Below are 26499 nucleotides of genomic sequence, written 5' to 3' on the forward strand. Positions count from 1 at the left end.
CACTGTCCATGCCACCGTTTTGTACTCTTGAAAAACGGCACCAGTGCCCAAAGCTAATCCGATGTTCACGGATCAACGGGGATGCTGAACCAGCATCGGAGCGTCTTCCGCGGCTCAGGCCAGCCGCTTAATACCATCCAAACAAAGTTGCCTGTTGTGGAAGAGACCGCACCACGGGTAAGTATTTCGCCAAATTTGTTTATTCAAGAAAACAGCAGCATGTTAAGTAACGCAGTCCACAGGCATCAGATGTCCAGCCCAACGCGTTTCGTGATAAATTTCCTCAGGGGCAAAGGACTCGAAACAAACAGCAGAGCAATTGTGGCGGCAACTTTTGTATTTGACCAAACCCCGCCTCAATGGGCGCGGCCCTCACCTGAAGGCCTCTGGTATTCGTAGTGCCGCTGTTTTACTGCAGTGAGTCGCCTGCTGTTTGCTCGATCATAACAATTAATAACATCCAAGTGGATCGTGGCACCAAGTCACTGTCCATGCCACCGTTTTGTACTCTTGAAAAACGGCACCAGTGCCCAAAGCTAATCCGATGTTCACGGATCAACGGGGATGCTGAACCAGCATCGGAGCGTCTTCCGCGGCTCAGGCCAGCCGCTTAATACCATCCAAACAAAGTTGCCTGTTGTGGAAGAGACCGCACCACGGGTAAGTATTTCGCCAAATTTGTTTATTCAAGAAAACAGCAGCATGTTAAGTAACGCAGTCCACAGGCATCAGATGTCCAGCCCAACGCGTTTCGTGATAAACTTCCTCAGGGGCAAAGGACTCGAAACAAACAGCAGAGCAATTGTGGGGGCAACTTTTGTATTTGACCAAACCCCGCCTCAATGGGCGCGGCCCTCACCTGAAGGCCTCTGGTATTCGTAGTGCCGCTGTTTTACTGCAATGAGTCGCCTGCTGTTTGCTCGATCATAACAATTAATAACATCCAAGTGGATCGTGGCACCAAGTCACTGTCCATGCCACCGTTTTGTACTCTTGAAAAACGGCACCATTAAGCGGCTGGCCTGAGCCGCGGAAGACGCTCCGATGCTGGTTCAGCATCCCCGTTGATCCGTGAACATCGGATTAGCTTTGGGCACTGGTGCCATTTTTCAAGAGTACAAAACGGTGGCATGGACAGTGACTTGGTGCCACGATCCACTTGGATGTTATTAATTGTTATGATCGAGCAAACAGCAGGCGACTCACTGCAGTAAAACAGCGGCACTACGAATACCAGAGGCCTTCAGGTGAGGGCCGCGCCCATTGAGGCGGGGTTTGGTCAAATACAAAAGTTGCCGCCACAATTGCTCTGCTGTTTGTTTCGAGTCCTTTGCCCCTGAGGAAGTTTATCACGAAACGCGTTGGGCTGGACATCTGATGCCTGTGGACTGCGTTACTTAACATGCTGCTGTTTTCTTGAATAAACAAATTTGGCGAAATACTTACCCGTGGTGCGGTCTCTTCCACAACAGGCAACTTTGTTTGGATATATATTATATATATATATATATATATATATATATATATATATATATATATATATATATATATATATATATATATATATATATATATATATATGCAACAAAACTCCATCCAAAAGAAAGAGCAGAGACCCCGGGGGAAACGGATGGAAGCGCTTTAATGTGACATTGTGGCGAATGCATTTCGGCGAGTTATTGCCTTCTTCAGTGCCCAAAGCGTCCATTCGGGAATACAGCACACTGCAGGTAAGCACCGCCTTCTTTATCCTCGATGTAACAGGGCAGGCTCCACCTCCTAGTAGTTCTATAGCGCACCTGAGTAACATCCCATGATGGTGGGAGACTACCAGTCCCAGAATCCCTGTTGGCGGATCCTCGGAGGTGATGCATAGGGGTGAAATGTTCTTTTGCAGTGAAAACAGTGTGCGTCCAACAAAGACCATGTTTCGAGGCGGACTTCGGATCAACCAACTCCATTGGATAAAGAAAGAACTGCGAAAGTTCAACACCAGTGAAATCCGAGCCCAAGCGAGGCGGGGGTACTCCGTAGTGCGTCTCTGGCTGACGCATCGAAATGTGCAACAAAACTCCATCCAAAAGAAAGAGCAGAGACCCAGGGGGAAACGGATGGAAGCGCTTTAATGTGACATTGTGGCAAATATATATGTATAACTGTCAATTAAAATGTGTGACCAAATAAATAAACATTTATAAACTCCAAGAATATCTCATCACATAAGATAGAATATTAATAAATGATTTCACCAATTTACAATTAACAAATGCATTTTAAAATTAATAAAAATATATTCCTGCACATTCCATCCTACTTCTTTGCAAATACAACAATGTCCCAAGAAAAAGTTAACTATAAATAATCATTAACATTTATCAAACATAAACGGAGACACAATAGTAGTAAAACTATTGACACAAATAATTAAAATGTACATATAAATTTGCTCAAGAGAACCAATTATTCATAACATTCTCTAAAATATTATTCCAATAATTTAAATATTTCAACTTATTAACAAATTAAAATGTAGACAATCAATACAAAATAAAAACAAAAGTTTAAACAATTGACAACCTAGTTCTCTACTAACCCCACAACCCCCAAATAACTAATAGTTAAAAATGTATTAATCTAAAACTATTATAATACACACACAAATTACACTAAAAATAATTATTAAACTAATCATTAAATACATATAATACAAATGCACATATAAATTCACTGATTTGTTTACATACTTTAGGCCTCATTAGGATGGCGGGTGGACTTTGCCCGCCCGCCATCCCATCGGAAAGAGGGATCGCCCACCTTAAGGGCGGGGGTCCCGATGTTGGCATTAGCATGCGCCCGCCAAAGTAGCGGGCGCATCACTCATTTTTAGCATTGTGGCGGGCGGTGCTCCCTGCACCGCCCGCCACAATGTTAAAAATGCATGCATGCATTTGCATACACGAAGCGGAAGGCACTGTGCGGTGCCTGCTGCTTCGTGTATGCAAATGCTGGGGGGTACTACAGGTCACCCCGTGTGCACCCCCCACCCCTCCTTCCCCCCAGAGTGAAGACCGCATGCCTTTTTGTGGCGGCATCGCCGCCACGGAAAGGCATCAGATTGGGCCCATCATATTATGGCTGGCGGTGTCTGATAGACACTGCCACCATATTATTCTTTTTCCGCCCCTGCCGCAAGGCGACCGGGGTGGAAAAGCGGCGGACAGTCTTTCCGTCTGCCTAGGTCGCCCCCTCCATACTAATTTGGCGGGGGAAAATGAGTGTGGATGTCGGACGGATTGCCCCCACCAGGCTGGCGGTGCCGACCGCCAGCCTGGCGCGGTCAATCCACCGGACATCATAATGGGCCCCTTAGTAATCAAATTAATCGGCTCAATGTTTTAAAACAAGTTACCAATTTATGAAATATTAAAACATAAATATAGATATATATACATATATCTATATATATATATAAACACTCACACATATATATATATAAATAATATATATACATATATATGTGTGTGTGTATATATATATATATATATATATATATATATATATATATATACCAACTGCCAGTAGGTAGTTATAGTTAGGACCTAGTTTCCATAGGAAATCCACAACATTCTATTTGGAGTACCTTTGGCGCCGGTCAACGAATAACGCAAAATTCTCCAAGAAGTAGAACTGAGGCACAAGAAAACAGAAAAAGAAACGCAAAAAACGCAAAAAAGGGAGCAGGGTAGAAACACCCTGACCCCCTAGGCCTGCTCAGGGGGTCCCACAAGGACCCCCAAGGCCAAAATGTTTTGCAATTTCTTTAAAACAAATCACGGTTTACGCGTAGGGTACGCGTACCACTTGAAAGAAAAAACACTGGTCTGCTTTTTTTTCTAATTAGCCCCCCGGGGGGCCAAATCCCTGGAGCTTTATAAAAAAAAGTGTGGGGGGGCCCAATACCCCCCACACTGCCCGTGGACCGTCACCCCAGGGCTAAGTAATAATAGCAGGGGCACACGGCCCCCCCACAGCCCCAGGGACCGCCAACCCCGGGGCTTGCATGTGTAATGATGGGGGGCCTCTAAGGACCCCTGAGCCCCGGGGACCGCCATTTCCTGGGGCTCCATCGTGATGTATGCAGGGGGCTCACGGCCCCCCTGCAGCCCCGGGGACGGCCACCCCCTGGGACTTCTTTTTTTTAAAAATCCTATGTTGGGGGGGTTCAAGCCCCCCCACATGCCCCAGGGACCGCCACCTCTCCGGGGCACTACATTTTGAAATTGGGGGTCCGTGACAGACCCCCAGCCCCGGGGACCACCACCCTCTGGGGCTTTTAACTGTTGGGAGGGGGGCCGCGCAGCCCCCCTCCTGGTGGCCCTGGGGACTGCCACTCCTCAGGGCCGGCTCCTGCAGTGTCCCGGGGTGCCTACCCCCAGGACACTGCTGTTTGCTATGTAGGGCAGTAGCCTTGCATCTCCCACCATACCATAGCAAACTGCTTTGGTTTTTGAAAGGGAGAGCAGGAAACCTGCTCTCTCTTTCAAAAACCAAAGCAGATTGCTTTTCTGCATGGGGAGCAGCATGTTAGCTGCTACCCATGCAGAAAAGCAATGCCAGCTCCCGCAGGATGTGGGACTGTGGGGGCCTTGGGGACCACCCCCACAGCCCCCAACGAGGAGGGCCAGCCCCTGGGGATGGGGTCCCTGGGGCTAGTAGTGGTCTGGGAGAGGGGCCACATGACCCCCTTCCCGATTTTTTTTTTGTAATAAAAAATTGGGGGCAGGCCCTGGGGGATGGGGTCCCCAGGGCCCAAAAAAAAGTAAATAAAAAAAAAACGGGATTGGGGGGAGGCCACGCCCCCTCATTGCACCTCTCTGCAATTGCGCCACCTGGTGCGTTTGCAGAGGGGGAACTAATTCCCCTGGCATGCTGGGGGTCCCTGGGGCCAACTAGCCGACATGAGCCTCCAGTGTGCGCCAGCGGGCTACGCTGTAGAGAGGTGTAAAAAGGGGCATGGCCTCTTACACCTCTCTGCAACTGCATTTCAGAGAGGTGTAATGAGGCCACGCCCCTTTTTACCCCTCTCTGCAGCACAGCCCCCTGGCGCATACTGGAGGATCCTGGTGGGGCATTTGGCCCCCAGGGACCCCAGTATTCAAGGGGATTTAGTTCCCACTCTGGAAACACGCCAGGGGGCTGTGTTGCAGAGAGGTGTAATGAGGCCATGCCCCTTTTTACACCTTTCTGCAACGCAGCCCCCTGGTGCATAGTGGGGGTTCATGTTGGGCTAGTTGGCCCCCAGGGACCCCCAGTATGCAAGGGGACTTAATCCCCCAACTTAGAACGTGCTACGGGGTGCGTTTGCACAGTGGTGAAGGTAGGGGCGGGGTTTGAGGTGATATGTGTGCAAACATGCCCTGTGGCACGTTTTAAGTTGGGGAATTGATTCCTCTTCAATCCAGAGATCCCCTAGGGGCCAACTAGCCTAACAGGTACCTAAATTAAGTGCCACAGAGCTGCGTTGCAGAGTGTTGTAAAAAGGGGGCGTGGCCTCTGAACACCTCCCTGCAACTCAGCTCCCTGGCGCATATGGCCGAGATACCCGCCACCCCCTCTCAACACAATCCCCAAAGGAGGGAAACCGGAAACAGTTCTTGAGTTTTTGGAAGTGGGATGGAGTGACCATCCCGGCCGTATTTATTAAAACAAAAATTAAAACATTAAACGTTTCATGTTATGTACAATTTCATTACCATATTGCGATGTTTGGCTAACCTTAACAGATTCTCTAATACAGAGGTTCTCCTAGCCGAACTAGCATCCTACAAAACATTTCTTGACATATTGAAATTGTACAACCTAACGTTTAAGGGCCAACGGCAAGGTCATAACCGGTGTCAAGATCCCTAACCAGACTTACCCCTCCCACTTGGGCTGGGCGACAGCACGGAGGCGTACCTCAAGTGCAACTATTACCAATTTCCCTTGACTTGACGGGGGCACCTAAAGACTCGACGCCAGTTAAAGGTCGTTCGAATACTCGTGTGAGGTATCTAGAAGGTACCGTAGACCTTATCCCAACCCCACACAACTTACCGCATCTGCCGTCGCAGATGTCACTGGCCCCGGGAAATTCCCCAGGAGGGGGCTGTAACCCCTCCTACAAAGGAAGGGGCCTTGACCGCCTTTCCTTTACTTCCGGCGACCCATCCTTAGAAGGGACCGCCTCCCCATTGAGGGGCCAATGGCCACCTCTCCCGAGCGCTCCCATCCGTGTTGGGTGACGCCCACTCATAGGGATCTACTAATTTAGTGCTCACCGATCATGACCTTACCGCCTACCAAATAAATACGACAGTGCTAACTAAAACCCAGAATACATTGGCCACCATGACCGAAAGGGCATGCATAAAATTCAACACTAAATCTGAATCTCTTTAATGGTAAAACGTACTCAAACAGACCATTCTTTATTAACTCAATATCAACATGATACTCCAACCTGGAAACGAGAACACAAGCAAAATTAATCCACTTTATTACAAACAACTGGCTGTCTTCAGGGGCTGGTGGGTGGGTCAAAATTGGCTCTTCGTTCTGTCCCGAGCTCACGTGCAGCGAGGAGGTGCAGCTTCAGAGCACAAGAACAAGAGGATGTCTTCTGGTCTTGCGTCCCTTTTTATCCGTCTTCAGGGCGGGCGTATACCCGCCCCTGCCTGCCCCGAGGGCGTGGCTGGCTGCGTCAGTGTCTAGGCCAGCCCACTCTAGGGCGGGAACAGGCGCGCCCCGGCTACGCCGCTTCGGGCATACCAGCCGAGACGCGCCTCCCGCCCAAAAATGGCTTCCCGGGGGGATCGAGGCACTCAGCCATACGTTCGGGGGGACCAAGTTGGTCGCCCCTTTCCATATGGCCGAGATACCCGCCACCCCCTCTCAACACAATCCCCAAAGGAGGGAAACCGGAAACAGTTCTTGAGTTTTTGGAAGTGGGATGGAGTGACCATCCCGGCCGTATTTATTAAAACAAAAATTAAAACATTAAACGTTTCATGTTATGTACAATTTCATTACCATATTGCGATGTTTGGCTAACCTTAACAGATTCTCTAATACAGAGGTTCTCCTAGCCGAACTAGCATCCTACAAAACATTTCTTGACATATTGAAATTGTACAACCTAACGTTTAAGGGCCAACGGCAAGGTCATAACCGGTGTCAAGATCCCTAACCAGACTTACCCCTCCCACTTGGGCTGGGCGACAGCACGGAGGCGTACCTCAAGTGCAACTATTACCAATTTCCCTTGACTTGACGGGGGCACCTAAAGACTCGACGCCAGTTAAAGGTCGTTCGAATACTCGTGTGAGGTATCTAGAAGGTACCGTAGACCTTATCCCAACCCCACACAACTTACCGCATCTGCCGTCGCAGATGTCACTGGCCCCGGGAAATTCCCCAGGAGGGGGCTGTAACCCCTCCTACAAAGGAAGGGGCCTTGACCGCCTTTCCTTTACTTCCGGCGACCCATCCTTAGAAGGGACCGCCTCCCCATTGAGGGGCCAATGGCCACCTCTCCCGAGCGCTCCCATCCGTGTTGGGTGACGCCCACTCATAGGGATCTACTAATTTAGTGCTCACCGATCATGACCTTACCGCCACAGGCCCGGATAGTTGACCGGCTATCCGGGCCCCCCACAAAACTCCTAGCTAAAGGTCATGTTTCAACGTTTTTAACCATGCTAAGAAGTCTCCTATGAGTAACTCATTTCCCACCCGAGACAAATGCACACCATCCCTAGATACATACTGTCATCATTAATACAACCGTGCGAGATAGAATGCAATGTCCTGGAACGAAACAACCTACTCACTTTGTTATTAAGTTTTCTAACAGAATGGTTCAAAGCAGGAATCGAAACAGCCCCCCGCCACACTTTTCGTGGGATCATATGAGACCACGCAATTATGCACCCCGGAACTTTCCTCGCCAACCAACTTACAGTGGAAAGCATTGCCTCCAGGAGAAGTCGTCTACCGGTGGTGACCAAATCATTGCCCCCTAAATGTACTATGACTATAGACGGCGGTGACCTCGTCCGCCCTAACAAACCTTCAAAGAATGCCTGAAACTGGTCAATACAGAGACCGCCCCTTCCGTTGAAGGACATTCTGTACCCGTATTCCCCAGCTACGTGAATCATGTCACCTGCTTCGAATACGTCTGCGGCACGCCTCACGTATGAGTGGCCCACGACCCACACCTCCTTTCTCACAGCCGGTGATGTCTGACCGCTGGCCTGGTGTTGGGTCGACTGCATAGTCCGCCCCGCCTCGAAGGCTTGCGTAACTGAAAACCAAACAAAAGACATGAAGCGTGAGTACATTATTACAGCTTCACAACATGTGCAACCGCACATACCTCTTATAACAATTGGAGGACCAACGCCCCACTCGTTTTACTTGTTCCACATTAAGACCCCTGGCTGTAGCTTCAGTGGCAGCCCCTATCCGAAAGGAATGGGTCCCAAACTCACCCGGGTCCAAGCCCGCTGCGGTAATTGACATCGCGAGCACCCGCTGAAACTGAAACTTCGTCAGTGGGGTGGCGTCCGCGTGTCTCAACAATGTCCCTCCCCATGATGCCACCCTTCGTGCTAGGTAATCTTCTAAACACTTCACCGGGCACATGGAGGACCCTGGAATCCTGCGAATGACTATGCAGTCTCCCACCCCACCTTGATCGGTTTTTGACTTGACAAAGGATACAGTCATCGTCTCACCCCTGATCTGAACGTGTTCCCGGCACAAACCCCCCACCACATCCTGTTTGTTCCTTGCCACCAGCTCACTTATCCTCATCGCCCCGTGAAATGCAAGCGTAAAAGCAGCTCGGAACAAACAGGCCTCGAACTGAGACGAGCATGTGGCGTGGAGTGTGGCCAGCAACTGGGCCAACCTATCCAGACCTATCGGGCGCCTCTCATCTACTCTGCGACCCTCAAGGCGTTGCCACCCACGTAGCGCTTTCTGTACCACGAAAGACGCTGTCGGGTCCTGGATATTATGGGCCCTGGCAACGAAGGAAATGGCAGCACGATGCCTCTGGGCTGTAGCCACCGACTTCCCAGCCCTACGCAAGGACATCAGAAAATGTACTACCCAATCCTCGTGCCCCCAAAGCCCCCCTCTCTCAGTCCCCAAAAAGGCTAAATAGGCCCGAAACGCCCCTTCGTATGCCTTCCTCGTTCTTGGTGCTAGACTCTCTCCCACGAGGTAACGAAGTTCGGGGCACCGAGAGACCAGAGAGCTTCGGGAAAGGGTGCCGGCTCTGGGTCCGCCGAGGGAAGGAAACCCGAGAAAGCCTGTATTTGAAAACGAGACAGTGCATCAGCCGCCTGATTCATCACCCCTGGGACATGTTTCGCTCTGAATACCACGTTCAGTTGCATACATAGTAAGACAATTTCTTTAAGCAGCCTTAAAATCATTTTACAACGTGCTGCCTGACTATTGATGCATTCTACAACGGTCATATTGTCAGACCAAAATATGACAGAGTGATTTTTGAATCCATCGGGCCAGGTTCTGAGGGCCACCAAAATGGGAAACAGTTCAAGGAAAGCAATATTACTCGTCAGCCCCTCTTCATGCCACCATGTTGGCCACCTTTGTGCCGACCATTTTGTGCCGAAGATGGCGCCAAAGCCCATGCTTCCCGCTGAATCCGTCCATAGACCAAGCTCTTCAGAGGACAAGGCTGGTTTGTTCCAGACGACTCGACCATTGAAATCCGCCAAAAATGCTAACCAAATACGCATATCTTGGCGGACCTCAGCCGATAGTCTTGTGCGATGATGACCCTCTTTTAGGCCGACCATCGCCTGGGCAATCGAACGGGAAAAGGGGCGGGCCATTGGGATCACCCTTAGGGCAAAATTCAACTTCCCCACCAATTGCTGCAATTGATGCAGCGTAACTTTAGATGCAGTAATACACATTTGCAGGGCTGCCCTGAATTTCGACACTTTGGCAGCTGGTAAACGAAAACAACCCTCACTAGAGTCCAACTCGATCCCGAGAAACTCGAGGCAAGTCGTGGGCACGCCAAATTGATTCATTAAAACACAAAATTCAGTCAAGGCCCGGGCACATTCATCATCCCCAGCGGCCCCAAGGAACAGAAAGTCATCGAGGTAATGCATCACATTTCGAAAACCCGTTTTCTTCGTGTAAACCCATTGTAGAAAACTACTGAATTTCTCGAAATATGCACAAGATATAGAGCACCCCATCGGCATACACCTATCCATGTAATACGAACCTTGAAACATGAATCCCAAAAGACGTTGGTCTTCCGGGTATACCGGGAGCAAACGGAACGCTGACTCGATATCTGATTTCGCCATCAGCGTCCCGGGCCCCAGGCGATTCAAAATGGCTACGGCCTCATCGAATGATGCGTACCGCACCGAACATATCTCTGGATCAATTGCGTCGTTTACAGAAAGGCCATGAGGAGCTGATAAATTGTGAATCAATCGAAACTCACCTGGGTCCTTCTTGGGGACCACCCCTAAAGGAGAACAAACAAAATTCTGTACCGGGGGAACACTAAACGGGCCGGCAACCCGACCTCGGGTAACCTCTTTCCGGATCTTATCCTGTACTACAGTCGTATGCTGCAAGACGGAAAGCTGGTTTTTGCACGTCCCGACACCCTGAAAGTCCCCCACCGGGATGCGGAAACCGTATGAAAAACCGTTTCGTAGCACCCCAGCAGAAGTACGATCTGGGTATTCGCTGAGCCAGGGAATCATCGCCCGGGTATCAATCGGGGTTGGTAAAGGCGCCCCTCGGACTATATTAGACCTGTTTGGCGCCTCCTCTACCCCCATTTTCACCCGATTTGGCTCTGCACGAGGACTCAGGATGGGGTGCCCCACAACCACTACATTCGTGTTTGAATTTACAAGATCCCGGGGGCCTAGTACATTTACTTCTGTTGAAATTGAAACAGAAACCCCTCTTCCCTGTATTTCCGGCGGGTCTCGGATAATCGTCTGTACCCGTACCCGACCGAAAGGGCGTCCCCCCATTTTGGCGGGAGGACTCACCAACAGTACTCCCCACCAACGGCACTTTCAACATCCCCGACTCTTTCATTTTATTCCATGTCAAAGAATCGTAACAGTCCCAGGTTAAACTTTTGTTATGCTCCATCGCTTTCCTGAAAAGGTTGTCATAACAGAACCATTGGTTACCTTGGTGCGATGTCGAGTACCCCATAATTCGTGACTGATATACTGGAAATTCAGGGAGCAAGTCAGGCCTACGTTCCCCCAAAATTGACGTAAAAACTCCCCAAGCATTACCCCAGTTGCCAATATTCTCATTCACTTTAAAGGCGGCCATTTTTGCGCGCCAAACACTCGGATGCATCAGATCCTTTTGACCCTTAACAGTTTCGACCTCATAATGATCAACGAGCAGGGAGAAAATGTTTACGTATTCCCCCGCCCAAATCTTTTCCTTTATTGCCAAAGGAACATGTTGCCCCAATTTTTCTCTACGAGAGGGTGTTGACTCATCCCTTGCGATCGGCAATGGCCGCTTACCTGCACCGGACGCTACTTCCGCCCCTCGTGGCTTGTCTATCACCGCATCCGGCGCGGGCACCTTGGCTGTATCACGTTTCTCGCGCAACTGTTTCATGAGTGCTTGCGCTTCGGCAGCCGTGGCGCCCCCGCTACTGTCCCCCAACCACGCTGCCAACTGTGCCGCCAACTCGGGAGGCATATCCTCAGCGGATGTCGGGGTGACTACGACCGGAATCGGATTCCCTTCCTGCGGTACCGGGGCCGGTACCGGGGCTGGCGGCTCGAGCGGGGAACAGGGAACCGGGACGTCTCCCCCGACCGGCCCCCTTCTCGACCTCTTAGGCCTCCCTCCGGCCGGTGGACGCCCCGATCCCTCCTCACCGTCTCGCCCCGCCAACTGCTTCTTTATCTCGGACATTTCCTTCATGAGAACCCGAACCATCTGGTCAGTCGACATTCTCTTCGCGCCTTTCTTGGGCATTTTCCAAACGAAGTATCTAGAAGACAAAAAGAAAGATTAAAACGCTCAAAATTGGCTCTTCGTTCTGTCCCGAGCTCACGTGCAGCGAGGAGGTGCAGCTTCAGAGCACAAGAACAAGAGGATGTCTTCTGGTCTTGCGTCCCTTTTTATCCGTCTTCAGGGCGGGCGTATACCCGCCCCTGCCTGCCCCGAGGGCGTGGCTGGCTGCGTCAGTGTCTAGGCCAGCCCACTCTAGGGCGGGAACAGGCGCGCCCCGGCTACGCCGCTTCGGGCATACCAGCCGAGACGCGCCTCCCGCCCAAAAATGGCTTCCCGGGGGGATCGAGGCACTCAGCCATACGTTCGGGGGGACCAAGTTGGTCGCCCCTTTCCATACTGGAGGTACCTGGTCATGAGTGATGTCACTACCATGTCATGAGTGATGTAATATGTGACATCATCAACCGCGCATTGCAGGCGCACGAGTTATAGTTAGCTGAACTAACTATAACAGGGGAATTTCAATGGTTGTGTATGAGTGAAATGTCCAGCTAACTAGAACATGTGTGAAACCTATGGTTTTTTCAGTGAATATATATATGTATACATTCAGTTTCCTTCCTGCTTCCCTACAAACTCACAAACAAGCCAAACAAAATCCAAATTAAATACATATAGTTCTTTAACTCTATTATAAAATCAAAAATAAATAAACTCTACTAATAGAATGTAAAATACTTAACAAAAAAATAAAAAGCTGATAGCACTCAAATCAATAAAACAGTATAAAAACCCCAATTAAATATTATATTTGATATTCGATGAAATGATATTACATACATCAATGTTCTTAGAAAAGTAGAAACAAAAATTATTCTTTCCTGCAACATTATGGCCAATAATATTTTTGCACTGACATAAAAGACCCACAATATTGTTGAGTCAATATTACGATAAAATACTTTTTTCACACCTCTATGAAGCACTCTGTATAAACTGAAAGGAGACATGTGGTGCTTTATAAAACATACAATTACATAAATAAATAATTGAACAGAATAACGTTAAAAATCAGATTTCTCAGCTTTGACAACTAGACAGTATTCCAATATTGGAAATTTTGGACAGGCACGAGTTCATGAAAGCCCATAAAAAAATCAATTTAAATTGCTAACACAGCTAGAAAAATATTAGCTCAATAAAACTATTTTTATTTATATCTTTAGTTACTTTCAAGTAAGTACCTCCTGAGTTCAATCCTGGATATCACATATTTAGTACTTTGTGTACATGCCAACTCTTAAAGATTGTAATCTGAAAAATCAAATCACATTACACTGCATTACATGGAGTCAGTTATACCTTCATTAGATCAATCATGATAATAAGAATGAAAGAGGAACATAACGAAATGCAGAGAAACCCTTTCCCAATCAAAAACATCTGGCTCCCAGCAAGTAATGTCCCAATGGTATCAGTCTTTAAGCCAGTGGAGTGTGTTCTCTTGCATATACCCATGCACGTGTGTCCAATGCTGACCCTCATTTTGTCTGACTGAGACCCAGCAGTTGCATATTGGTGTCTCTTAGTACAATGAGAAGTTAATCCTTTCTATTGATAAAAGTGAGAATAATTTCTCACAACATCCTACAACATATTGGTTCTCTACAAAAGCTTAGGAAATAGAGATGTCACAATTCCCTGTACTTTGGAAATATGTGTTAAAGGAGGGCATATATACACATATTGTGGGAGTCCCCAAAATTGAAAATATAATTTTTGGTCACAAATATTTGGGAGACCGGGAGTGATATTCCTGCTGCAGACAAGCCCATTGGCTAGGCTTATTCTGCAAGGATCAGAAGAGGTAAATAGATGGATTGTACAAGGTGCAACAAGATGGAGGTCTTCAGCACTGTCATTTGCAAGATGAGTTATGTGAGGCATTGGCAATGAGCACATATGCGCATGGATAAAGAACGGAACAATATCAGGAACTGCAGCATATGAAAGAGGTAGAGCCCTTGATCGGTTGGCTGGAAGTGTGCACCATTCCAGTTTGGGAAGCTTTCATGTTATGTTAGGCTAAAGATACAAATACCTTGCTTGATCACCATTTGGTTTCTTGGTTTTAGGATGAAAACCCGCAACTACTTTAAAGAGAAGGGGGAAAACATATTTTAGGACCATGTGAAAGTTCTTCAGTGTGGTATGTCTTGTAAGATCATATACTATTTTACACGATGAAGGCTTGTATGGATAAACTGTGTCTGATTATCTGCCACTCAGCAGCATTCCCGCCCCATTCTGTCGCTCTGTTCGAGACAGGGCTTGAAAAATAAAATGATAATAAATTAAGTTTTAAGTTGGTTGACGCTCCTTTGCGCCAACAGAGGAGCCGTCCCTTGTGCCCGGATTGGCTGGAGAGAGCTGCCTTGACCCTCCTGCAGGCACTCAGGCCTCTGCCTGCTTCAATGTGTATGTCAGGTTGTCCGTCGCAAGACAGGCAACCAAAATGACATGGGCACTCTAGACTGGTGAAGTGAGCACCACTACCCTGCTGTCAGTCACCAGCAGTGGTCCCACCCCCAAACATGGCTCAAATGGGTAAAGGGTAAAGTAAATGGTAATAGATTCATTTTATTACCATTTTATTTTTCATCTTTGCATCGCGGGCAGCCAGGGGGGGGGGTGTTGATATTGTGCCGCACTAATGGAGCGGCCACCACTACTAATGGAGGGCCACCACCGCTCAGGCTGCTAAACACAAAAAAGTATCTAGGGTAGTGTTCAACATGATCTTACATACTCTTTGTCTAGAGGGCAGGCCCACAATTTCCGACTTCTCTATCCAACTGCAGCATACCAGAGGCAGGTCCACAAGCTTCTACCAATCACAAGCCAGAATAGGGTTGAAGGTGCAAAGGTAGACCTTTTTTCTCTATTCCAGCTCCTGATAGGGAAAGAGGTTGTGTGATCGATAGTCCCTGAAGTTTCATTATCTGACATGCTGCACTGCCTGACACTAGTGCTGCATGTCAGATGTGTATTGTGTCGGTGTGAGGCTGGGCTGTAACAGCCCGGCCTGAAATAGGCGAAAAAGTTCTGGATCTCTTACCACGATTCCTTGGAGGTCAGAGTTATCATATTCAGAGTTTGCCCAAACCATTTGTTACCTTACTAGGTGTAAGGATACTTATGGTGGCACTGTGAGCTATCAGGACTATAAGCCAACAATAGGCAACATATCCTGAGCAGTGGATGCAGTCAGACTGACACCATCCCAACGTTTATGTTGTCCAACAAATGAGCAGTTGCTACTGAAAAGTGGAAACCATACGACAGTGGGCTTCTCTGCTGTTGAGCAGAGCTCAGTCACGTCATGTCAGCAGGATTGCACCAAGCCATTTTAGATGCTCCCGTTGTGCTGGCAGTGTCCTGGTGGTGAAGTACTGATGGAGTGAGGCCAGGGTGGTGTGGAGAGAGGTAAGTACTACTTATTTTCATCTCAATACACATACATGTTAAGAATCTGTCAAACTGTCTATGTAGGAAATGTGTACTGGCCAATTTTTAACATATAGCATTGCACACCAACAACATATACATACAATTGAATGTACACCCACCACAAAAGCCTTCCTTAGATCCCGGCAACAACAAAGTACCTGATCATCGAGGTCAAGTAGCAGCAGGATTGCAAATTATTCTTTTAGTCTTGGACTTTTGTCTAATTCTGAGAAGAAATGGTTTCAAAGGTATAATAAACAATTAAAGTGATATGGGAGATCTTCATCTAGTGCCTGCTTTTGAGGAAAAATATGAAGAATTTGTTCAAATAACAACTAGACGATTTGAAGGAATTATATAATAATGAAATAAAATCCCACACTTTAGGACCAGTTCTGTTCCACTTTAAGGCTCTTAAATCAAAAGCTCAACTCAAACTGTTGAAGGCCTTTTCTGCATTCAATATAGTGGTACTTTATGTTGGTTTGATAGTGGCAGTTTTTCTTATTGTACTTAAAAATCTCCTGGTATTATCTCTGAAGTTAACATCCCTTTAACAGATTTATGTGTTCCATACCTTTTAACATAGGTCAAAAATATTCTGACCTTTTACTATAAGAATCAGTAAGGGTAATAGGTAAGTAATCTCAAGTGCTGAACATAATGGTCCTTCTCTTCCTCGTACTTTCTAATGACAAAAACAAATAAGGAGTTCTTTTAACAGCAACTTTGCAACCAAGTGACTGGAAGCACACACAAGGCAGGAGATTGTCTTCCACATAAATTTATATGATAGGAGAAAAAAGCCAAACGGTATGAAAAACCTATAACCCAAGGTGCACATAATGGTTTTGAAATCTGCTTGAGGGAGAGTAGAATAGGCAGATAGCTGAAGATGCACTGTTTGCATATCTACCACTGAAGAAACAGACCCAAATGGTATTTGCCAAACGTCCAAATCTAAGGAACAAAAATAGAGTGCAAGGAAGTGAAGGACACGCAAGAACAAAAAGAAATCATAACTGTTAACAACACACCTATCAAAGTAACAAAGGCTGTTTTATCAGAATAAAAATAGGAAAAAGGAAACATAAAGACGTACCCTGAAGTAATGGTATCTATTTTGGATAGGCATAAAAGATCAGACTTCAAAGGAGAAGATGCCATCTTAGAATTGCCAAAGTATGGGATGACCCTACCCATCTTCAAAATGTATTCTTCAATCATGGTGGTCAGCCGATCTGGATTAGCCGCTTCAACACTCTCCCTAGTGACTCTACTTAAGGAAAATTTGAAACCTTATCCCTCATACAACATATATAAGCAGCACTGTGGACCTAACCAAGACCTTCAGCTAAGCCTTGGATGCATGTGGAGAAGCCAAGGAACCTGCCTAGGGGTAAGAAGCAGGATAGGGGCATCTGGTGGGTAATGGGCCACTTCGGCTCCCTGAATGCTGCTCCAAGTGTGGAGCAACAGCACACCTCTGAGTGTCTGTTTTTTCAGGAGAAAGGACTTAGTTGAGATACATAGAATATAAGATGTTTGCTGGCACTTTGCACAATTACGAAAGAGTCGAGTAGACTGGACGGGGTGTTCAGAGTCTAAAAGGACAACAACCCAAGGCAAATAAAGAACACCTATGCAGGACAAGATTAAAAGTCCAAACCATGAAGAATTATTTTAAAATTAAGAATCATTACACATTGAAAAAAGATAATTAGCCAGGAAACTCAATAATTCATAAAAAGTTAAAAGATATATTAAGGTCAAGCTCCAAAAAGATTCTAAAGACTTTGGGCATGATTACGAGTTTGGCGGTGGGATACTCTGTCACAAACATGACGAATATCCTGTCCATAGTATTTCAAGTTTCATTATATCCTATGGAACTTGTAATACAGCTGACATGATATCTGTCATGTTTGTGTTGGAGTATTACCCTATCTGCCAAGATCATAATCAGGCCCTTAATCAAATCACAATCCATCATAGAGACTGCTCAGTATGAAACCAAGGAAAGGTCTATAAAATATCTTAGTACAAAGTCAAAGAACAGTTTGTCATAAGGAAATGTTCAATAGAACTCTCACGAGAGTCTAGCAAACATCTTTAATAAGGCACCATGTTTTAGGTTTTTAAACAGTTAAAGTCATGCTTATGACATGATGTGAAATGAAATACTACTGACAACAACCAATAGATTTTAATAAAAACATGATAGATTAACTGCAACATTACCAAGATGTAATGCATAATTAATGCTAACCCTTGGCCTAAAAGAAAGAGATTGGCATTGCATCTTTGGACTCTTCTGAAGCATCCCTAGGAACAGGAAAAAATCAATGACTTGCAGCAAATGTAGGTACAGTTAGGACACAGCTTCAAAAGAAGTTACAAAAGTAGTACATTTCGCTTCAGCACAGCACCACAGAACAGATCCCATTTCAACTTTTTTTATGAAAAAGATAGGCACTTTAAAAAGAAAGACATGCACACAGAAAACCTTCTATTGCACTATTCAAATCCACGTTTCTTCAACTGTAAGTACAATCCTGCCAGAGGCCCAGTTCTGCAGCCTACTTGCAATAACTTAAAGTGTAGTCACTTAAACCCATGAAAATTAACATATATCTTTATTAATACATCTACTCTAACATGCCCTTTTCCAATATGGAGGCAAATATAGATGATAGGTAACAGGATGATATACACAAATTAAAAAAAGGGCGAAGATTTCAAGGGCCCAGCTTGGCTTGACAATTATGTAATGGCAAGAAACAAATACATTTGTTCACTAATATGAAAAATCGAAATCAGACAGTTTATGTTTATCAGCAAAATGTTTTATCCCTTCTTTAGCTTTAAGTTGATTGCCAGTGAACATTTTCTCAGTGGCATGCAAATGGCTCAAACATTCAGTGAATTACCAAAGTATTTTGAAAAATAAATATAATGATACAAGTAGATTGTGTCAAAAATATTGCCAACTCAAAATTATCAAGAGATAGAATATAGATGTTAAAAATATCCTTCTTTTAGAAATGTAATTGAACAAAAAATATAGTTGTATATAACATTGTTGAATTTATTTCAAATTATTTTGATTATTGCATTCTTTTTAGGTATTAGGATTATGATAATTCTTTTTTCAGGATAGTTTGACATTTGTAATGTATGATTAAATTGTTTACATTCAATTCGTATTTCTTTTATTTCATTTAGAGTTTGTGGCGGATTGGACTGGGTAGTTATTTAAAACAAAGTATCATTATTTTTTATGCTAGCTAAATAATTGATGTATTATTAATTATGTAAGTTTTTCAATTGATTAATTTTTATTTCCTATTATTTTAACATAGTTTGTAATTTTTAATGTGTAATTTAATTGTTTTAAATGTTATTGGTAGTTATTCAATTAGTAGCAGGTTTTTGGGTGTGAAAAGTATTAGGGTAGGGAAGCTACATAAAATATATATTATTGTTTTTAATTTTTAAAGAATGTTTATATAAATGACATTTATTATTCAGATTACGTATATTATTCAATTTTTTCATTCTAATAATTATTTGTTGTTTTTGATGAATAGGTTATTCTTTTAAATATAATTAATAATGACTTTTTGAAACATAGTTGTTTATTTATTATTTGATTTAATTTTGTTTGTATTAATGATTATTTCATATTACTACTGTTTTAATTATACCTTTTTTTAAAGAACATTGTTTGTTGGTGTGTTTTTGGGAAGTTAAATATCTTTAAATTGTTTTTTATTTTACTATTTTACAAATTGAATTTAGAATAATAGTTGCTTTTCCATTTAAGGACCGCATTAGGATGACGGGCGGACTTAGTCCGCCCATCATCCTATTGGAATTTGGGACCGCCTGCCATAAGGGCGGGGGTCTGGGGGGGTATTAGGATGTGCCCGCCACAGTGGTGGGCGCATCCTGCATTGTTAACATTGTGGCCGGCTTTGCTCTCAACACCGCCCGCCACAATGCTAAAAATGCACATTTGCATTTAAATTAACAAAGCAGCAGGCACCGCACGGTGCCTGCCGCTTTGTTAATGTAAATGCAGGGGGGTACCACAGGTACCCCCCATGTGAACCCCCAACCTGTCCTTCACTCCGGGGGCCCGCAGGGGTCCCCCGAAGTGAAGACCGCATGCCTTTCCGTGGCGGCATCTCCGCCACGGAAAGGCATCTGTTCTGGGCAATGCTAATATGGCTGGCTGTGTCTAAGAGAAACCGCCACCATATTAATCCTTTCCGGCCCGTCCGCAAGGCGATCCCCCCGCCATACTAATATGGCAGGAAAGAATTTAGGTGTGGATGGCGGGCGGATTGCCCCCTGCCAGGCCAGCGGTGGTTTTCGCCAGCCTGGCGGGGCAATCCGCCCACCATCCTAAAGGGCCCCTTAGTTTATTAATCTATTATATATATATATAGAAATATCTGTATATATATATATATATATATATATCATCACTTGTGCTCCTGCTGCTGCGCCAGCTATCAATCATCAGCCAACTTCAACAAGGACACGGAAGACCCAGAGTGCAGGTGAGTTTTTTATTTTATCGCACACCACGCCAGGATAACGTTTCGCCCTACACAGAGGGCTTGGTCACATGGCGCACCGAAAAAAGTTGCGTGATTTTAAAGTGCTAGTGCAGTAACAATGTCCTCACTGATTGGTTGTAACTTAATTAATCAAATTAACAACACTATTGTACACACAATTTCTGTACATGTGCAAAAAAGGGGGGGCAAGGTATGGCAATTAAGTGCAAGTGCTTGAGAATTCCTGTATAAATACACATTCAATATCCGGCAAGTTATGACAGAAGCTTGAAAAAAGCGGACAGCTACATGGGTATTTCTTATGCACATAGTAATTGGAAAAGGTTGCTTATCAAAATATTTCATATATTTACAGCTTGTGCAAAAAGGCATTCGCCTCAATATACGCTACCTGGCTACTGAGTAGTCACTGCTTAAATGCAATAGCCAATTTTTGTACAGTACGAGAGTCCGCAAAACTTCCAATTAAAATATATACATTAATTCATATATATACATCTATATACAAAGGATATGTTACATACATTTATCAGTAATTACCTTTAGGGTTTAAACTGGTAATGTTATGCCGGATAGACACAAAGGGCCTAAGGTTGAACATGCCCTTCTAACAATAGCTCACACCCTGCTAAAGATGTCGAACCCATCTATGCCCATGACGTTGATTACTGACACCCTAATAAACAAGTGAAAGTTAAAAAGCAATATTATTCATGTATCACTGAGTACAAGATTCTAAGGTACAGTTAACTCAGCTACGGAAGAGCTCATATAGTGAATAGCAATTTCAAAATATAGGATACGGAACACAGGCGTGCTATGAGCAGTATGCAGTGCAGAACTGGAGGGTGTTGACGAGGATAATGAGAATATATGGAGCTATAGACATGTGTAAAAGTCCTCCGTGGAATTAAGCCCATTGGGGCTTTTGGCTTTTACTGTCCATCTCCAAGATATACCTGGTCTCAAGAGCCCTCAAGATCCCTTCTCGATTCCCTCCCCTCCTGAGTGGACCTATGGCGTCAATGGCATAGTATCTCAGGAGCCCACTGTTGTTATTATGGAACTCCTTGAAATGCCTGGCCACAGGATATGTGGCGTCACTCGTGTTGATTGCCCGGATGTGCTGGAGCACCCTCTTGTGCACCTGCAATTTGGTACTACCAATGTATTGCAGGCCACATATATATATATCACTAAAAGTACTGAGTCCCAAGGAGTACTCTGGTCCATAAAAAACACACCAGGGGCCAATCCTTCAAACCAAAGTGACCAGGTTTATTTTACATCATAAACCCGTTGTGACACATTTCGCGCTTCGCAGAGCGCTTGTTCACAACAGGTTTATGATGTAAAATAAACCTGGTCACTTTGGTTTAAAGGATTGGCCCCTGGTGCGTTTTTTATGGACCCGAGTGCTCGTTTAGTGATATTAAACACCGGCTACTCCGCCGGCTACGAGCCACCCCTGGGAAGGCGAGGGATCTCCCGCAGGAGCATCTCGCAGAGTGGATATATATATATATATATATATATATATATATATATATATATATATATATATACATACATATATATATATTCCAACACGATTGGCGATTGGAGCCCATGTCACTCACAATGCTCGGCCGCAGCGGGGTTCGCCTAACCCCGAACAAATCCAATACAACGTTGTCGAAAATGTATCAAAGACAACAAGCTGGGTGCCAGAACTGCTTCTTTAGTGAATTTTATTTGGCAGAAAAACACTCAACGCGTTGCGCAGCCTCAGCCGCTTGTTCATGAGTGAAAGTGCAAACGTGATCAATAAAGATATACAAAAAATGTACCGTCATGTGACTTAAACAGTGAAAACATACTCACATTGCAAAATATGTAGCTTTTCAATGTATGTCGCCTGCCGAAAACTATATTTTCAAATTAAATCATAGAAAATAGGTAGGCTCCAGTGAACAACTTAGGTTAGCCTATGCACGATATTGAGTTCATTAAATTGTGACCTTCACGCCATTTATACAATATTTACATAAGGCATCTATATGGACTTGATATTATGAATTGTCCATCTGAACAATCGTACATGCTCACTTAACTAATAAACCCCTAGTGGGGATCCACAAGTTATACATAGTTGCAACTCCACTACATTTCCCATAATTCACTGCAAAGAGCAGTGCAAAGTATTCACACATTAGATACGTGGACCTCGCTTTATACTCATTGGATATTTTAAACCATATCCTTTAGTACAGCTCAAGTGAGCATTATTTACTCATAATGCATATTTATAATTGAACAGTTTAAAGTGAACTTATAAAGACACTGTAAGCGTTTTCACACTTTGTCCTTAAGTAACTGTATCGCAAGTATCAAAACAGTCATTGACAGTAGCACAATAAGCGTTTTATTCACGCGTCAATTTGTTAAACAGTTTCAAGAATACTTGGCAAAAGATAACAAAGGATGCAGGGCGTGGTCTTTGGAGTTTCGGAAGAACAGTCTTCGGTCTCTCTCTCCCTCTTGGGGTCACTTTTCCTCGTAGAACACTCGTACCGACGTCTCTCAAAAGGCAAACAGAGGAACACTACCATCACGAACTGTATATATTCTTAAAGCTCTATACGTGCACCCATCACCAGGAACGTGGGATCACTGAGACTCGTGATATCTTTATTTTTAGGAGGAAGGGTCAGGTAGTGAGGAATGGGGAAGAGAAAAGAAAGCGCATTTCGCATGCACCGTGCAACACTTTACTTATGCCATAAGCCCAACAGTCCTGTGCCCTCCAACCTCCTCCTCCACCGTTCTTCCCACGTTACTTGTCTGGGGCTACGGTCCCCGGTGACCGTAGCAATAGGTATCGCGGTGTCCTGTTGCTTGGAGGGACAGCCGGATACGAGCGCCGTGTGTGTTGGGGAAACCTCCCGTAGGTCAGCTCCGCTGCTCCGCTTCGCCTCCTCCGTGTCTCCAGCCTTTGAACTCTCCTCTCCTGGTCCACGCTTGTCGACGTCCAATGCTCTGTCCTGCGTAGCTTCGCCTTCTCTCATGCAGCCGTCCGTCGCAGCCTCGCCTCCTCCGGCTCTCCAATCACCCGGCGGCCCACAGCTGAGCCAACGGCTCTCTTTTAGCTTCTGTCCGGACACCTGCTCCGCCTTTGCGCCTCAGTCTAGACCGCTCACCTCTGCTGGTTGGAGTGGACCACTGGACACCATCTTGAAGTTCTCGGCGGATCAGGTGATAGGATGCTCTCTATCACATTGCCTCTCTTCTAGAGATGGACGATCGGGCCATTCAGATGTCGGAAATCTGGAGAGATAATCCACATTCCCTTGGAACTTTCCCGGCATGTGCAGAGTCTGAAATGAAAAAGGCTGTAAGGCTAAAAACCATCTTAGTACTTTAGCATTGGTTTCCTTATTGGTTGCTAACCATGTTAGGGGAGCATGATCTGTAACTAAAAGGAAAGTCCTCCCCAACAAATAATACTGTAAGGATTCCATGGCCCACTTGATGGCCAAACATTCTTTTTCCATGGTGGCATAGCGTGTCTCCCTCGGAAACAGTTTGCGACTCAGAAACAGTACTGGTTTAAGTAGTCCTTGATTATCTGGTTGCGATAATACAGCTCCCAGTCCTTTATCTGAGGCGTCTGTTTGTAACACAAATGTCTTTTTGTAGTCGGGGCAAGTCAAAATCGGGGCCTTGCAGAGTACAGTCTTTAGGGTTTCAAAGCTTTTCTCTTGTGTTGGACCCCACCCGATTTTTGCTCTTGACAGTTTTCCTCTCAACAAGTCCGTGAGGGGGCTAGCCACGTCAGATAATTGGGGAATGAATCTCCGATAATAATTTGAATTTAATTTGAATTTTAAATCATTTATACAGCGCACGTACACCAGCGGTTTCATGGCGCTACAACTGACAGAGAACTGGGCGAGGGAGCTGGAGCTAAGTGAAAGAAAATAGACTGCTAATGGATTAACTGAAGAATTTAGTGAAAAGATGTGCCTTGAACTGTTTCCGAAATTGCGGGTACAGGGTTGAGGCTCTGAGCTCGAGAGGCAGGGAGTTCCAGAGGAGCGGGGCGAGGGTTGCAAATTTCGAGCCTCCCCATTTCTTTCTCCGGAACCGAGGGACAGTAAGAAAGGACTGAGTAGAAGAACGCAGTTCCCTGGAGGGAACATAAGGGATGATCTCAGATGAGATGAAAGCCGGTGCCGTGCCCAGTCGTGCTTGAAAGGTGATGGAAGCAAGCTTAAACTGGACACGAGCACGAACAGGGAGCCAATGTAAGGACTTTAGGAGGGGGGTGATATGGTGAGACTTTGGGAGTTTGAACACTAAGCGTGCCGCCTGGTTTTGGATCTGCTGCAGACGCCGAAGACTATATGCAGGTATACCTGCATATAGGGCATTGCCATAATCCAGGCGGGAGACGACCATAGCCAAAGTGATCAGTTTTAGAGCATCAAATGAAAAAAAACGGGACACCTTGCGTATAGTGCGCAGTGAAAGAAAGGAAGAAGAAACCACAGAGCTAACCTGGGAGTGAAGGGTGAGTTGAGAATTGAGCTTAATGCCTAGTGTTTTAACTGAGGTAGAGGGAACAGGTGGGTGACCTAAGGAAGGGGGCCAGAAAGAAGGAGACCAGGGGCTGGATGAACCACCCGTCAACACCAGCTCGATCTTGTCTGGGTTGAGTTTCAAATGGTTGTGGTTCATCCAGTCCCAGATATGGATCATGATGGTTTGGAAGTTAAGAACAGAGGCGGGGGAAGAGAACAGATTGAAGACAAGCTGGAGGTCGTCCGCATAATTATATACGGCGTCCTCCATTTGCTGCAGTGAAAAATTAAGAGGGGAAATATAAAGATTAAACAGAAGAGGGGAAAGGGAAGAGCCTTGGGGGACCCCGCACTGAACATTACGAAAGTCCGCAGTAAAGTCACCCAGGCGAACTGCCTGGGTGCGGTCCCTCAGGAAGGAGGATAGCCAAACCAACGCGGTGCCCCCGATCCCCGCCGCCCCGACACAGGAAAGCAAGATGGAATGATCCACCGTGTCAAATGCGGCTGAGAGATCGAGGAGGACCAAGGCCTGGGGTTGGTTGGTATCCATTCCCTCCCTGAGGTTATCAAGGACCGAAAGAACTACGGACTCCGTAGAGTGTGCGGGGCGAAACCCTGCCTGGCGAGGGGCAAGAGCCCCGTGCTTCTCCACGAAAGAGCTCAGAGCGCAGGTGACGTGGCGCTCGAGTACTTTCGCCAGGAACGGCAGGAGGGAGATGGGGCGAAAATTAGCGGGGATTGAGGGGTCGGCGCCTGGCTTTTTCAAGATGGGAACTATGATTGCGGATTTGAGTGGATTGGGTACCACACCCTGAGAAAGAGAGCTATTGAGGAGTTGAAGGGGGGGGGTCTGAACAGGTGGTGAAGATATGACGAAGAATATGAGCCGGACAGGGATCTAACGGGGAGCCGGATTTGATAAGTGGAATTATGGCAGTCAGAGATTCCTTAGTCAAAGGTGGGAGGGTGGTGAGTTGTCCCTTGGGGGGGGTACACTGGGGATCCACAAACGTAGGGGAGGGAGGAGGGATGTTAGCTTTAATGGTGGCTATTTTCTGAATGAAAAAGTTATTGAGGGAGTGACAGAGGTCCTGGGAAGGGGTGGGTTTGATCGAGGTTCTGTCCGAGAACGCCAGATTGTGTACAATCGAGAAAATTGCCTTCGATTGGTTTTCGGCTGCGAGAATTTTGGAGGAGAAATAGGTGGTTTTTGCCTCCAGAATATCATTTTTGTACTGAGTCAGGAGGCTAATAAACTCCAATCGCAGTGAGGGGCAGTAATTTCTCCTCCAAGCCCGCTCCGCTCGACGTACCGCTAGTTTAGTGGCTTTAAGATCTTCGTTGAACCACTGATTGGCGTCCTTCTCTCGTTTGGTTGAGACCCGTCTCAGGGGAGCAATGGAGTCGTAACCTGAGGAGAGCCATTGTTCGATGGCCGTGACCTGGGAGAGGGTGGATAGGCCTTGTAGGGGAGGGAGTGAGGTGGTAAGTAAAGAGGATAGACTTTCAGGGTCTACTCGTCCCCAAGCACGAACCCAGATGTTTTTAGGGAGTGGGGGCTTGACCGGGGGGTGTATGGGAAGAGCAAATGAGATCAGGTGGTGGTCAGACCATGTGCAGGGCGAGATGGTAAGGGACTCTACGGGACAATTTAGGGACCAAATCTGGTCAAGGATGTGACCTTTGATATGGGTGGGAGAATGGATATGAGGTGTAAAGTTGAGAGAAGGAAGAGTGTCAGAAAATTCTTTTGAGGATAGGCATTCCGCTGGATCAGA

Source organism: Lissotriton vulgaris, chromosome 1_1, assembly GCF_964263255.1.
Source record: "Lissotriton vulgaris chromosome 1_1, aLisVul1.2, whole genome shotgun sequence".
Taxonomy (NCBI): Eukaryota; Metazoa; Chordata; class Amphibia; order Caudata; family Salamandridae; genus Lissotriton; species Lissotriton vulgaris.